At 42.4% G+C, this 15,618-nt stretch overlaps 1 long non-coding RNA gene across 1 annotated transcript in view; it reads left to right on the top strand.

Annotated features, from left to right (window-relative positions):
- LOC133513597 (uncharacterized) overlaps positions 1-12,204 on the top strand; it is a 36,711-nt gene extending 24,507 nt beyond the window's left edge. Inside the window, exon 2 of the long non-coding RNA XR_009798526.1 lies at positions 11,797-12,204. This is a non-coding gene — a long non-coding RNA (uncharacterized LOC133513597). The remainder of the gene's footprint in view (positions 1-11,796) is intronic.
- Positions 12,205-15,618: the final 3,414 nt, after the last annotated feature.

A 15,618-nucleotide genomic window follows, 5' to 3' on the forward strand; every position in this document is an offset into this window, starting at 1 on the left:
CTGGCAGATCAGATACAGATCCGACATTCTTTCCTGACCTAATGAGTGGACATTACAAAAAAAGAAAAAAGGAAGACAGACGGGTGAACTATGAGGTGGAAGAGTGTTGTGGTGCTTTTGGAGACGACATGATCAGAGAGCCAAGGTAATTAGAGAGACAGGCAGGAGAGTACTCAATGTCTCTTTGTGGAGGAAAAGGGTGAAGGAGACTTGGTGATACAACGCCAATGTACAGGAAATCATACAAGGAAAGGCTAAGAAGTGGGACATTTACATGACTCACGAGAGGAGCAAGGATTACATGGTGATGTGGCATAAGGCAAAGATAGAGGTGGCAAAGTCCAAACAACAGTCATATGATGACATGCATGCCAGGTTGGAGACTAAAGAAGGAGACAAAAATCCAGATAGACAGGGATAGAGATTGGAGAAAATGCAGCAGGCTAGAGTGATTAAGGATAGCTAAGGAAATGTATTGACTGGTGCCAGCGGTGTACTGGAAAGATGAAAAGATTACTTTGAGGAGTTGATGAGTAAGGAAAATGAGAGTTCAGGAAGATTAGAAGAAGCAAGTGTGGAGGACCAGGAAGCCCCAATGATTGCTAAGGGAGATATTCAAAAAGCACTAAAGAGAATGGGCGGCACGGTGGGGCAGCTGGAAAGTGGTTTGCCTCACAGTTTTGAGGACATGGGTTCAATCGTGGAGTTTGCATGTTCTCCTGTGCCTGTGTGGGTTTTCTCCGGGCACTCCGGTTTCCTCCCAGATCCCAAAAATGTGCAACATTAATTGGACACTCTAAATTCCCCCAAGGTGTGATTGTGAGTGCGGCTGTTTGTCTCTATGTGCCCTGCGATTGGCTGGCAACCGGTTCAGGATGTACTCTGCCTCCTGCCCGTTGACAGCTGGGATAGGCTCCAGCACTCCCACAACCTTTGTAAGGATAAATGGCTAAGTAAATCGATGGATTGATGAATGGATAAATAGAATGAGAAACGGGAATGCAGTTGGTGGTGATGAAATACAGTACCTGTAGAGGTATGGAAGTATCTCGAAGATTTGGCTGTGGAGTCTTTGAACAGGTCATGGGTTTGATATTTTCCCTGCCTCAGGTGGACTTGCTTCTGGGAGCAGCCACCCCACCACTTCATTTACTTTGATTATCTCCTCTATATAGTGCCTCGCGTTTCACTGTGTCCTTTGCCTGTTCGTTGTACCTCCCCATCATTTTCCCATAGTTCCTTGCTCATGTGAATTACTTCTCATATACCAGACCCTACCTTGTGTTTGACCTTGCCTTTTTGCCTCAGGATTCTGCTACTGTTGTTTTCTTGGACTGCCTGCCTGTGTAGCGACTTTGGACCGAATTAATTTCCTGCTCAAATTGTACCATGTCTCCAAAGTCGTAAAATTTGAGCCCAACCCTGTGGTCTGTCCGTGACAGAATAGTTTGTTCAACAGAATTCTAGCAGGTGAGAAGATTCCTGAGGAATGGAGGTAAAGTGTGCTACCAGTGTGTGGAGAGCTGTAAGTAAGTTTCTTTCGGCTTGTCCCTTTCAGGATCGCCACAGCGTGTCATCTCACATATTTGTCTGACACAATTTTTACGCCAGATGCCCTTCCTGACGCAACCCTTCTCAGGGAGTGGAGACCTCAATGGTATACGAACCCACAACCCTTGGTTTACCAAACCAATGCTCTAAACACTGAGCTACAGGGCCTCGGTGATGTGGAGAGCTGTAAGAACTAAAAATGAGTAAAATTGATGAGTTACTGTACACAATGACATCATGGGAAAAGGTAGTGGAGACTCGAATGAGATCAGAAGTGAGAAATTACAAGGAACAGTATTGTTCCATGTCAAGTAAGTGTAGCACAGATGTAATATTTGCCTTGGGGGTGTTGAAGTCCAGGCAAGGTCAGAAGGAGCTTCATTCTGTCATGTTGGATCTTGAAATAGCGTATGACAGGATACCCAGAGAGGAACTGTGATACTGCATGCAAAAGTCTGTAGAGGCAGGGAAGTATGTTAGGATACTACAAGTTCTGTACAAGGGGGCAGCACGGTGGACGACTGGTTAGCATATCTGCCACACAGTTCTGAGGACACAAGTTGAATTTTGGCCTCACCTGTGTAGCATAGGAGTGTTCTCCTTGTGCCTGTGCGTTTTTTCTCCTGGTTCTCCGGTTTTCTCCCAAAAACAAGCATGGGAGGTTAATTTCTTCTTCTTTTCCTTTCGGCTTGTCCCGTTAGGGGTCGCCACAGCGTCTCATCTTTTTCCATCTAAGCCTATCTCGTGCATCTTCTCTCAGACCCACTGTCTTCATGTCCTCCCTCACAACATCCATCAATCTTTTCTTTGGTCTTCCTCTCGCTCTTTTGCCTGGCAGCTCCATCCTTAGGACCCTTATACCAATACACTGACTCTCTCGTCTCTGAACATGTCCAAACCATATAAGTCTGCTCTCTCTAACCTTGTCTCCAAAACATACAACTTTGGCCGTTCCTCTAATGAGCCAATTTCTAATCCTATCCAACCTGCTCATCTTCATTTCTGCTACCTCCGGTTCTGCTTCCTGTTATTTCTTTCGTGCCACCGTCTCTAAATCCATACATCATGGCCGGCCTCACCACTGTTTGATAAACTTTGCCCTTCATCCGAGCAGAGACTCTTCTGTCACATAGAACACCAGACACCTTCCGCCAACTGTTCCACCCCTCTTGGGCCCGTTTCTTCACTTCTTTACCACACTCTCCATTGCTCCGTATTGTTGACCCCAAGTATTTGAAGTCATCCACTCTGGCTATCTCTTCTCCCTGGAGCTTCACACCTCCTCCTCTGCCCCTCACATTCATGCAGATATATTCTGTTTTTCTTCATTCCTCTCCTTTCCAGTGCGTACCTCCATCTTTCTAATTGTTCCTCCGCCTGCTCTCTGCTTTCACTGCAGATCACAATATCATCTGTGAACATCATAGTCCAAGGGGATTCCCGTCTAACCTCATCTGTCAGCCGATCCATTACCACCACAAAGAGGAAGGGGTTCAGCGCGGATCCCTGATCCAGTCCCACCTCCACCTTAAATTTTTCTGAGACTCCTACGCCAAACCTCAGCGCTGTGCTGCTGCCCTCATATATGTCCTGTACTATTCTAACACATTTCTCCGCCATACCAGACTTGTGCATGCAGTACTACAGTTCCTCTCTTGGTACTATGCCATTGCCTTTCTCTAGGTCTACAAAGACACAATGTAGCTCCTTCTGTCCTTCTCTGTACTTTTCCACAAGCATCCTCAAGGCAAATAATGCATCTGTGTTACTCTTTCTAGGCATGAAACCATACTGTTGCTCGCTGATACTTACTTCTGTCCCGAGTCTAGCCTCTACTACTCTTTCCCATGACTTCATTGTGTGGCTCATCAACTTTATTCCTTTATAATTTCCACAGCTCTGAACATCGCCTTTGTCCTTAAAAATGGGGACTAGCACACTTTTCCGCCATTCTTATGGCATCTTCTCTCCCAAAAATTCCACAGTCACTTCTCCAAATTGCTTCCATACCTCCACTGCTATGTCATCAGGACAACTTTCCATTTTTCATTCTGTTCAGTGCCTTTCTAACTTCCCCCTTACTAATCATTGCCACTTCCTGGTCATTCACACTTGCCTCTTCAACTCTACCTTCTCTTCCATTCTTTTCATTCATTAACTTCTCAAAGTACTCTTTCTACTTAGCACACTACTGGCACCAGTCAATATATTTCCATCACTATCCTTGAATACCTTTACTTGCTGCACATCCTTCCCATCTCTATCCCTCTGTCTGGCCAATCTGTAGAGATTCTTTTCTCCCTCTTTCGTATCCAACCTGGTGTACATGTCATCATATGCCTCTTGTTTAGCCTTCGCCACCTCTACCTTTTCCCTATGTTGCATCTCACTGTATTCCTTTCGCCTCTCCTCAGTCCTCTCCATGTCCCACTTCTTCGCTAATCTCTTTCCTTGGATGACTTCCTGTATTTTGGGGTTCCAAGTCTCCTTCTCCCCTTTCCTCCCAGAATGCACCCCAAGTACTCTCCTGACTGCCTCTTTGAGTACCTTGGCAGTAGTATTCCAGTCTTCTGGGTGGTCTTCCTGTCCATCTAGAGCCTGCCCCACCTCTTTCCGAAAGGCCACACAACATACTTCCTTCCTCAACGTCTGCCACCTGATACTCTGCTCTACCTTTGTCCTCTAAATCCTCCTCCCGCTACCTACACATCACCATCCAATGCTGTCGAGCTACGCTCTCTCCCACTCCAACAAAATATAGTCCACCTGCATGCTCCTACCTCCGCTCTAGTCGGGTCAGTCTATGTTCCTGTCTCTTTTGGAAATAAGTGTTCACCACTGCCAATTCCATCCTTTTTGTCAAGTTTACCACCATCTGACCCTCAAAGTTCCTTTGCTGAATGCCATACTTTCCCATCACTTCTTCATCGCCCATGTTTCCTTCGCCAACATGTCCATTGAAATCTGCACCAATCACAACTCTCTCTCTCTCTCTCTCTCTCTCTCTGGGATGCTCAGGACTACTTCGTCTATTTCCTTCCAAAATTTCTCTTTCAACTTAAGGTCACATCCTACTTGTGGGGCATAGATACCCTCAATTTCAAATTTCAGCCTCATCACTGGATGTGATACTCTTTTCACCTCCAAGACATTCTTAGCCAGCTCCTTTAAAATAACCCCTACTTCATTTCTACTCCATGGTAAAATAATTTAAATACTGCTCCTAAGCTTCTCGCCTTACTCCCTTTCCACTTTCTGTCTTGGATGCACAATACATCAACCTTTCTCCTAATCATCGTGTCAACTAACTCCTGAGCTTTTCCTGTCATAGTCCCAACATTCAAAATCCCTACACACATTTGTAGGGACTGTGCATGCCTCTTCTTCTTTCGCTTTCCTCGTCTTTTTTGTCTTCGACCTACATTACCTGAATTTCTACCCATGCCTTGCAGATTAACAGTGCCAGGGCAGGCGTAGTTTGCCCGGGCCATGACCTATCCGTTATGGAAGTCATTTGATGAACACTCATATATGTTTGGCACAGTTTTACATCGGATGCCCTTCCTGCCTAACTCTTTGCATTTATCCGGCCTTGGGACCGGCCTACAGGACGCACAGGAATTCTGCACCCCTTCAGGCTACAGAACAAACAAAATACAATAAAAACAAATAAACAAAGTCAGCACATAAGATACACAAATGACACACTACCTCGTCTCTGTTAAAGTTAGTCAGAAAAAAGCAATCAAATATACAAAGTCAACACATAAAATACACCGTTTACATACAACTTAATCTGTGTTGAACTTTAAGTCAGATAAAAGCTATCAAATAAACACAGTCAGCACAATAAGTTACACAAATCACATTCTACCTGTGTGAAATTATAATGGATAGGACGATTCAAAGGATATGTAGATGTAAGGGATTAGGTAAGGTTGTTAGTGTGCTAAGCTAACTTTGGCCGAGCAGCCTCAATGTGAACGATACGGCTCGTATTTGGGTACTAACATTTCCTATAAGTCCTCACGTCTCTCGTTGTACCCGTTGTTTGGGTCCAACACGTTATGAAGTTACACAAGTTCGATGTTTCTTCAACAGCACGGTTTGATCACAAACACTACTCGTTGTTAGCCAGCTAACCTAAGGTGGTCTGGGCCTATACGCAAGTATAAATTGGTATGAGTAAGTAAGTAAGTACTGAGTACTCACGGTCCTTGTTGTATACGAAACATAGGTTTTGCATGTCGTGTCAGTACTCACGATTGATGTTTAATATTTAATTACATACGTGACTTAATGTTCCCAAGCTAGTCTAGGTGAGGCCGCGCAGCTTCAACACGAACGAATACGGCTCCAATTCGGGTACTAAGATTGTATAGATGATGATTTTAGTCCACTGAAGTCGTCACCAGGGGCATCCCACGTCGAGTACTCACAAACATTCAGTCCAAATTCAGCAGGATTTAGTATTGAACGGTCGTCCAGGTCGGAGCTTCTTTGATTTGTTGTCACCAGTTCGGGGACCGGAAGCCAACTTCGACGGTAGGTTAGTTTAAGACTCTAAATTTGCTGTAGGTATGAATGTTTTATTGATAATGTATGTAATGTACTGGGATAGACTCCAGCATGCTCGTGACCTGAGTGAGGATAAGCGGTATGGAAAATGACTGCATGGATGCATGGATGAGGGCACCAGAACAGTGGTGAGGTGTGCTGAGTTACATGGAAAAGGATGACACGCTGTGGTTAACCCTAACGGGACAAAAAAATGTTAACATGGAGGAGTAGGTTTGAATGACTTAAATAATTGATTTTCTTTTTTTGTCATTCCTTAATTATATTAGGGCGGTACAGTGGGTCAGCTGGTTAAGCGATGGCCTCACAGTTCTGAGGTTCTGGGTTCAATCCCAGACCCGCCTGTGTTGAGTTTGCATTTTCTCCCCGTGCCTGTGTGGGTTTCCTCCTGGCACTCCCCGTTTCCTCCCACATTCCAAAAACATGCAACATTAATTGGACACTCTAAATTACCCATAGGTGCGATCGTGACTGTGGCTATTTATCTCCATGTGCCCTGCGATTGGCTGCCAACCAGTTCAGGGTGTACACCGACTCCTGATCGTTGACAGCTGAGATTGGCTCCAGAACTCCCCGCGACCCTCGTGAGGATAAGCGGCGAAGAAAATTGATTGATGGATGAATATAAATATTTTCATGCCGATCTGTTGTACTTCACTGGCTCATTGTTACAATATGCTGAACCAAATACATAATTTAAAGGTTTTTGTAGTAATTAGGCAGTCATTTTCTCAAATGCATTCAGGCACAATGAAGAAAATAAATACGTTCTGTTGATTGTACACTGTCAGTTCAGCACTGTACATATACAGTGAAGATAATAAGTATTTAAAAACCCTGCTATATTGCAAGTTCTCCCACTTAGAAATCATGGAGGGGTCTGAAATTTTCATTTTAGGTGCATGTCCACTGTGAGAGAGATAATCAAAAAAATGTATGATTTTTTTTTAACGATTTATTTGTGTGATTCAGCTGCAAATAAGTATTTGAACACCTGAGAAAACCAATGTTAATATTCGGTACAGTCGCCTTTGTTTGCAATTACAGAGGTCAAAGTTTCATGTACCATTATGTTCACAAGGTTTGAACACACTGCAGGACGGATTTTGGCCCACTCCTCAACACAGATCTTCTCTGGTTCAAACAGGTTTCTGGGCTGTCACTGAGAAACACTAGGTTTCAGCTCCCTACAAAGATTTTGTATTAGGTTTAGGTCTGGAGACTGGCTCGGCCACACCAGAACCTTGGTATGCTTCTTATGGAGCCACTCCTTGGTTTTCCTGGCAATGTGCTTTGGGTCATTGTCACGTTGAAAGACCCAGAGCCACGACCCCTCTTCAATGCTCTGACTGAGGGAAAGAGGTTGTTCCCCAAAATTTCAATACATGGCCGTGGTCATCCTCTCCTTAATACAGTGCAGTCGTCCTGCCCCATCTGCCAAAAAACACCCCCAAAGCGTGATGCTACCACCCCCATGCTTCACAGTAGGGATGGTGTTCTTGGGATGGAACTGATCATTTGTTTTCCTCCAAACACGGTTAGTGGGATTATGACCAAAAAGTTCAATTTTCATATGATCTGACCACAAAACCTTCTCCCATGACTCTGTATCATCCAAATGGTCATTGGCAAACTTAAGACGGGCCTTGCCATGTGCAGGTTTAAGCAGGGGAACCTTCCGTGCCATGCATGATTTCAAACCATGACGTCTTAGTGTATTACCAACAGTCACCTTGGAAACGGCAGTCCCAGCTCTTTTCAGGTCAGGGTTAGACCAAGTCCTGTCGTGTCGTCCTGGGCTGATTCCTCACCTTCCTAAGGATCATTGAGACCCCACGAGGTGATATCTTGCATGGGGCTCCACTGTGATTGAGATTGACCGTCATGGTTAGCTTCTTCTATTTTCTAATGATTGCAATTTCTCCGTAGCCCTTTCCAGCCATGTGGAGTTGTAAAATTTTGTCTCTGGTGTCTTTGGACAGGTCTTTGGTTTTGACCATGTTACAAGTTTGAGTCTTACTGATTGTATCGTGTGGACAGGTGTCTTTATACAGCTAACGAACTCACACAGGTGTATCTGATTCAGGATAATACATGGAATGGAGGTGGACTTTTAAAGGGGGACGAACAGGTCTTTGAGGGTCAGAATTCTTGCAAATAGACGGGTGTTCAAATACTTATTTGCAGCGGTATCACACAAATAAATCATTAAAAAAATCATACATTGTGATTTCTGCATTTTTCTTTTTCGATTATCCCTCACACAGTGGACATGCACCTACAATGAAAATTTCAGACACCTCCATGATTTCTAAGTGGGAAAACTTGCAATATAGCAGGGTTTTCAAATACTTATTTTCTTCACTGTAGGTGATTTACTTATTTACATCTGCGTAGTATGTCTGACAGGAGGGGGAAAAAATAGTGTAATCTTTTTTCAAAGTCCGTGAAACCGTTCTGTGGCACCAAAAAACGAAACAAAACAAAACAAAACAAAAAAATAAAAAAAAGAAACAAAGAAAAAAAACATGTTGGGGACTGCTGGTCCATACCGTGTTAGACAGATCAGTTCTACTTGGCCTGGATAATATTGCATTCTCTTTTTTTACTGACATTATGTATTAAAAACTCTAGCTGGAAAATCAGTCTGAAAATCTATCAATGTGACAAGGTTTCTGTTTTTGAATTCTAAAGTCACAAGAGTTCAGCCACATCTTAAATTGAATGTGGATTCACCAAACTACAGAGACGATCACAGATCACGAGAAAACAACTCCTGGTCAGCCCTGACTGTCATAGTTTGATGGAGTGGTGTATGAGGATTTGACCAAGGAATTTTCCACCGAGATTCATACATTTACTACTGTGCCTCTTGACAGTTCAACTCTGTTGATAACAGAACTTGTGCCCTGAGCAAACAGCGTATTTCTTTCATGTGAATATCGCTTTAGTGTTAGACTTTGATCTCCAATATACTGTATCATCCCCCACCCAAAGTCCTACTCCCACTGAGTCAAACCTGAACTTTTCATTCTTTCCATGACTTCCTGTGGAAGTGAATCTGTAAAATGTGCAGAGAGCCTTTCAAGTCCTATGTAAACACAGTGCAGCTTCGACTGATGGCATGAAAGTGAAGTGAAGAGAAATGGACCATTATGAGCACCAACATTTTAAGTGGATGAGGGAATTTATACATTGAGCTTTTCTATATATACTTCTGTCCTTGAAGAAAACTGTCATTTATAATGCATGAACCAATTTCAAATGATTTCATTATATATTTTATTTTGCTTGTGAAACTTTTTAAGCCAGCCTTCTCTGACATTAAAATCTTGATCTTTAACACCACTTGTAATTATGCAATTTCTGGTCTTTGCTTCGTCAGTCACTGCTGGCTATATTGCCAGTTTGTCCTTAATAATGGTACAGATGATAGTTATCACCTAACTGAATTCTGCACCGAGATGAAAAAAATATGAACAGTAATTTCTTGTTTCGCTATTCCTTCTTTTTATTCAACACTATACAACTGGGCTTCGTAGAAACACTGGCAGTTTTCCAATTTCTTCAGATATATATTGTATATGGTGGTCAGCGCTAACTTAGAGCAAAGAACACAGAAAAAGAAAAATAGGATGATGTTTATGTGCAGAAGGAAAAGAACAGCCAAACCTTTTGGGTCTGAAGGCCGTGAACCAAGAAACTACTTTTCACATTTTGTTTGTAAAGGGTACAGGGAGAAGAGATAGTGAGGGCAGACGACTTCAAATACTTGGGGTCAAAAATGCAGAGCAATGGTGAGGGTGGTAAAGAAGTGAAGAAACGGGTCAAAGCAGGTTGGAACAGCTGGAGGAATGGTGTATTATGTGACAAAAGAGTCTCTGCTAGGATGAAGGGCAAAGTTTATAAAGCAGTGGTGAGGCCGGCCATGATGTACGGATTAGAGACGGTGGCACTGAAGAGACAACAGAAAACAGAACTGGAGGTGGCAGGAATGAAGATGTTGAGGTTTTCGCTCGGAATGAGCAGGTCCGATAGGATTAGAAATTAGCTAATTAAAAGGACAGCCAAAGTTGGATGTTTTTGAGACAAGGTTCGAGAGAAGACTGATGGTTTGGACATGTCCAGAGGCGAGAGAGTGAGTGTATTGGTAGAAGGGTGCTGAGGATGGAGCTGCCATGCAATGAGCGAAAGGAAAACCGAAGAAAACATTGATGGATATTGTGAGGGAAGATATGAGGACAGTGGGTGTTAGAGAGGAAGATGCACGAGATAGGCTAAGATGGAAAAAGATGACACGCTGTGGCGACCCCTAATGGGACAAGCCGTAAGGAAAAGAAGATTTTTCTGATGTTGTTTTTTATCATTACTGTGGGCCATCAAAACTACCCACAATTTCTGTATTTGTACCTCACTGTGTCATTTGTCTGCTTTTGAAGTTTGTCAGTGGACCAAATTTACTTTAAAATCAATCAAATATGCTGAAACAATGACATACAATTATCATAGTCATATTTATTTTTCATCCCATAACTGCTGCTGTTTTTCATACAAATTTTGTTTTTTAACCTGATGTCAACAAGTATGTCAGTTAAGAACACATTTCTTATGTAATGGCGACTTGGCCAACTGCAAACGCACAATTAATATGTGAAAATAAATGCTCACTTTGAGGTCACTGGATGCTCTAAATTATTATTATTATACATACATTTATTTTCTGTCTTGATTGTTATTATCATTGTCATAGGCCAACGCGCAAACCAGTTGCGCTACTGTGCCGCCTATCTGTGTACAATGACATCAAAACATTTAGCTACATAAATTGTGTGTGTGTCAAAATGAGCCAACACATCCAAATTAGTATCAGTAAATATGTTTTCGAGTGTACAGAGATGATACAAGTACTGTACTGATGGTTTGAGTTGTACCCATTCCTCATTGTCCATTGCGTTTCGGTCTTTTCACGAGACCAAGGTTTTTTTCTGATTTGATTGATCTTAGTGCATGGTCTGAAGTGGGATCAACAGAAATAAGAATTTTTGCAGAATTTAATCACATTGCAAATTCCATATTGCGATGTAGAAATTTTTAGAAGTGCTACCTTGTTTGGAATTTTGTCTAGTTTGAAGTTAATTTGTGGTTTGAGTATTATTTTCTTTCTTTTTTTTTACATTTGAAACAAAATTATAAATAAAACCTCAAAAAATTCAAAATGAATATGGTTGTAATCTGGGTATGGCAAATTCCAAACTAGAGTTCAGCAGTGTGAACAATTCCTTCAAACCAATTTTATGCTTAATCTAGCTGTAAACCTCACTCTTCGACACTGTGGCTTCTAAAGTGTCTCTGCTTGATTTTAGCTCCATAAATTCTGTTGAAATATAGAAACACTGCCTCAGAGAACAGGAAGACTGGTAAAACCAGGCATAGTTTTGATGTTGGTGAAAGACCTCACGCTATGCTTTCAAACACTGGAGGGTGGTGCAAAGTACCCAAGGCAGAGCAGTTTGATTTCCCAAATGTTCATAATTAAACAGTTTCTATTTGAATAGGCAGCAGGGAACACCTTCACTGGTGTTATTTTAGCAGATATTGTGTTTGTAAAACCAAATATTGGAAACTTTGATACTGAATCCTCTGGTGTATGTTAACTTTGGCAACCAGGAAAGGATTCTGGAGATGCTTTTCCTGCGAATTGCTGTGCCTCCATTCTTCACCACCCACCAACTAAGGTCGTGGAGTTCCCTGCATCACCGTTCCCTGAGATGAGGGAGGGGAAGAACAGGGAAGACATTGTGATGCATCTTGGGGTGAAAACTTATCTCAAGTGTCTCCAAGGTTTTTAGAGAAAACACTTCATTGTGGAAGTTTTTTTCGTAAAAGCCTGTCTTTTATTGCCAAGTTTTGCTTCATAATCTCTTCATTGCAGATTTTACATTTATATAAAATGGAGTTTAAACCTGCCTTGCTCATATGTATTTTACCTGTATAACAGGTATCAGTCAATGTTCATGCGTCTTTTGAAATAAGAACAATGAATAAAAAGAGCTATTGGCGAGCCTCTGTGCATCACAGGATGGGTCCACTGGAAGGGAACATGAGCTCAATGCCACACAGGAGGAAAAGCAGAGTCAGCAAACAAATAATAGGGCAAATAAGCCGTTTTAACATCTCTTTACATAGCTGGATGCTTTTATGACATTTATGCTATGTGCTGCTCTCTAAACATCAATTTGGTTCAAGATGGTCATCCGAACAAAGACACGATGGTACCCTGGTGTGTATTTGAATCTACCAAAATGGCCTGAGTGGGACTATGTTTCAATATTATGATCATCATGTTATCTTGATAACCTCACTCCAATTTTTGTTTTCCACGTATAACATGTACTGTCTCATGGCCAAATATTTGCAGTTCTTCTGTACAGAAAGAGTACAGTAAGCTCCACCTCTGCACAATGTTCCTGTTACTCAGACAATAAAATTAATCAGCCCTGTTTTTAAAACTGGATTCTTTTTGAGTCAATGTAACCTTTTCAAATTGTTTTTCTTTTTTTGTACTTTTTGGAGGGTGGGTTACCATACAAAGTCACTCAGCCCCAGTAACTGACTTTCACACAGGAGGATTCTTACTAAATGTGTATGTACGCAAAAAAAAAAAAAAAAAAAAAGTGCTAAAATTGTGCTTGCAATTGCAGGAACATCTGTCGGGAATTTTACTTCACCTAAAAAAAAAAAAAGGTATTGCGGCAATTTACATTGTTACTGCACAACCACACTAAAATATGACCTAACAATGTACTTAGTATGTGTGGATAACTGACTTGGAAACTAGACATGGATATAATTTTCATAATACCTACCTTAATTACCTCAGGTTACCACATTTTAATCATGAACAACCAATGATAAAATCAGACTTTTTTTCTTTTTGAGATGGTGTGCCAATCAAGACAGGGACACGGCCGAGAGACAAAATTGCAAAGCAGTTAAATCTTTAATTACAAATAAAATATAATGTGAACAAATGCAATAAAAGGAGTAGTTTAATGTGTCCTGCGTATATTCCAATTGTTAATAGCAGTAACGGAGCACTGGTAGGACATAGCCAGCCATCCTCCCCTCTCCACTTCTCATACGCCAAAAGCAAATTTAGAATATATGCGCATATTACGTATACCTTTTGGGAATTTTCCTTGACAAGTCATAGTTCCATTTAGAAAAGTATGTACATTGAACCAACAACAAAATCTAGCGAACAAAATCAGCACATATTATTTTAAACAAGACTGGCTAATATATTGTGAAGGGTGAATTTATTGCAATGGCAGAACCATCCATCTTAATACCACTTATCCTTTTTAAAGGAAGACTCTCCCCCAAATTATCGGAATGGGAGCACACATTAAAAGTTAGTAGATGAGGGTTCAGTGTTTCTTCTAATGCCAGAGTTATCCACAGATTTCACCAAGAAACATCTCTAAATTGGAAAAGTATTATCGAAATTCCTCTCTCGCTGAGACATTCCAATGAGCCCGGCTGGAAAACTGAGGTGGCCAATCAGGATTTTCCATGCCTGAGGTGCTTCCTGTTCTGACACCCCATTGTTGGCGGATACGTTTCACCGAAAAGGAGAACGTCCACTATCTGGCATTTTGTGGCCGATTTTTGTGACAAAATAATTACAAACAAAGAAAACATAAATACCATGATGTACAGTGTTCAACCGTGCGCTTGAGCCAAAATACATACAGGCAGGAACTTGACGTGCTGGAGAGGGGGCGTGGCACTAATGATGAAAAATAATCCCATTATATGGACCAGTGCGATTTTTTTTTTATGCTTTTCTGAGGAGTTGGTTTGGAAATAGAGAATATACAGCAGGCGTGGCCAGACTTTTTTAACCCCAAGTTGTACTTTTCAAGCAGCCACCGTCTCACGATCGACCGGCAGTGGTGGGTGGTGGGTTGCATGCGCGCATAACTGTAAATAGTAACTGGGAAGTGTTGTGTGCTAAGACCCAATAAAGCGAGTTGATGCGCCGTGTTATTACTACTCCCACCATTGAGCAAACAAAACAAAGATAACAATGTACAATGTTCAAGCGTTTGAGCCAGAATACACACAGGCAGATCAACTTGACGTGTTGGAGAGGGGTGTGGCGCTGACGACGGACAATAACAGTCCCATTATATGGACCATGGAGATTTGTTTGATGCTTTTCTGAGTAGTTGGTTTAGATCTAGAGAATATACAGCAGGCGTGGCCAGACTTTTTTTTACCCCAAGTTGTACTTTTCAAGCAGCCAGCTTCTCGTGATCGACCGGCGGCGGGGATGGCGGTGGGGGAGGGTTTGGGTGGAGGGGGGTGGGAGTTTGGATGCGCGCATCACCGTAAATAGTACCCGGGAAGTGTTGTATATAGCCAGCCATCCATTTTCTTAGCTGAACGATGGTTGCAGGAATGCTGGAGCCTATCCCAGCTGTCAACGGGGAGGAGGCAGGTTAGATACATTCAGACACGGGGAGAACATGCAAACTCCACACACAGAGGTCGAGATTGAACAGCTCCGCCACTATGGCGCCTCATAAAGTATGTTGTTGCTTATCAGTACCAGCACGAGAGGCTATTACTAAGCAGCTAATAACCAGTAATGATTAGATGCGTGCAAATTTCCCCGGCTGATGAACGAGCCTCAACTGTGAGAAGCCACAACTTTATCCTGTCAGCTTGACCCCACAGGAGGTTAAAGGATAAATTTGGGTGTTTTCTCAGTTTTGTTGCAGTTTGGTCCAAAACACGTCACCATCTTGGCTTAGCCCGAAGGAATGGTCTGTTATGCTAAGCACTGGTGACGTCAGGGATGTTCTTTATCTTCAATTTTTGTTCAATTAATGTCCAAAATATATGTAATAATAATATTACTTCAGATTAGAGTGTTTATTGTACATCTGAATTTTGGGGAGAGTCTTCCTTTAAGTTTAAGGGGTGCTGAAGTCCATCCCCACCAACTTTGGGTGAAAAACTGACTATACCCTGAACTGGTGGCGAGTCAGTTGCCGGGGACTGGTAGACATGGCAAACCATTTGCACATTCACATTCACAGACTCACTGACTGGGAACTGACCCCATGGTGCCTGCAGCAAAACGAGGTGACTGAATCACTACACCATCAGTGACGATGGCAGAAATATCCAGACATCCACTACCTGAGCCACTTATCCTCACAAGGATCGTAGGAGTATAGGAGGCTATCCCAGATATCTTTGGGCAGAAGGCAGTGCACACCCTGAGCTGGTTGCCGACCAATTGCAGCGACCATAATGTGTCATGATCCTGCCGCTCCAGTCCAGGCTGTGCGGGTGCCTGCGCGGTCGCGCTAATTGGGAGGCACACACCTCCGCCTCATGCAGGCTGATTATCCCCTGTATATATAGGACCCGGTGACGACTGCTTCTTTGCCAGATCGTTGAGGTTTATTTCCC

This window comes from Syngnathoides biaculeatus, chromosome 15 (genome assembly GCF_019802595.1).
Source record: "Syngnathoides biaculeatus isolate LvHL_M chromosome 15, ASM1980259v1, whole genome shotgun sequence".
In the NCBI taxonomy this organism is placed as follows: Eukaryota; Metazoa; Chordata; class Actinopteri; order Syngnathiformes; family Syngnathidae; genus Syngnathoides; species Syngnathoides biaculeatus.